Below are 1,369 nucleotides of genomic sequence, written 5' to 3'. Positions count from 1 at the left end.
AATGATATAAAAGTCAATTGATAAGATTAATAGTAACTTTAAATAACTAGTAATCTATACTATATTATAAAGCATTTGGCTAAAACTCTTAAACTCTTAAAACTCTTAAACTCTTAAAAATTCTTAAACTCGTTAATATTAATGAGTAACTTACATTTAAAAATTAGTCAATAATTTAAATTAATATTATTTGATAATTTGAATTAATACTAATAATCATTATTTATTAGTAATTAATAATAATAAATAATAAATGTCCACTAGTGGTATAATTTAGGGGTGAGCATCAGAATCACATACTTGCCTTTGGAGCCGGAACTGATTCCTAAAATACGGAATTGATCGGGACTGGTTCCAATTCCGGTTCCTCAATTTTTTGGAACCACTAATTGTTGGGTTGGGTATCTGCCGGTACTGGTTTTGGGACAACATACCTAGTCCCTTTGGGTATCCAAATCGGAACCGACAGGTACTCACTATTTTTTTATTATAAATTTTATTTTATATGTTTATTATATTTAATAAACTAAAATTGAAATTAATAATTTTCCTTTTATTTATGTATTTATTAGTTTTTAGTTTAGTTTTCACCGTTTGTAGTATTTAGTTTTTTATATTAGTACTTTGTAATAGACTAATAATTAATTTATAATAGTACCAAATGATGAAATTTAGAAGAAGAAAAAAAGTAGACACTGGGTACTTGGTATGATTCCAAAACTGGTTCCCAAATATAAAGAGCCGGTGTAACCTGTTCCAGTTATGATTCCTTTATTCCAGAAACCACCGGTTCTGATTCCGAGACAAATTCCATCAATTTTAGCCGGGTATCTGCCTTTGCTCGCCCCTAGTATAATTGGAATGAATGTGGGGAAAAAAACTCTTGGTACTCATTGAAAGACTACTTCAAATAAGCTAACTTATGAGTTACTTTTTTTATCATTCAAATGAAGTTGTTGGAATAAACTTAAAAAATATGTTAGCTTATATTTGCTAATATATGGAGGACGACCATCTGTTTTGCAGATAGCCCGAAGTCACCGCATTTGAACCTCCATGGCCACAAGATGGTTTTTATTTCTCCTTGAATTTGAACATGGAACCTCCTGGTACTTTTGACATTTGGAGCCAAGTTCAAACCAATCAGGCACCACCCTTGTGGTTGACCTTAATTATATATCCTTCTATAAAATTAAAACATTTATATATAGAAAAGTTTATCATAACTATAATTTTGTACCAAAATAATAACATACACTCAACACAATAATATTGATTTACAATGCAAAAAATATAAATTAAGACACAAATTAAAAGTCTGAACAATCATTTACAGTTCCACCAAGATAGTCATAACACTGGCTAGAAT

This window comes from Cynara cardunculus (assembly GCF_001531365.2).
Source record: "Cynara cardunculus var. scolymus isolate 2C chromosome LG 1, CcrdV1, whole genome shotgun sequence".
Classification (NCBI taxonomy): domain Eukaryota; kingdom Viridiplantae; phylum Streptophyta; class Magnoliopsida; order Asterales; family Asteraceae; genus Cynara; species Cynara cardunculus.
This window is presented reverse-complemented; position numbering follows the sequence as displayed.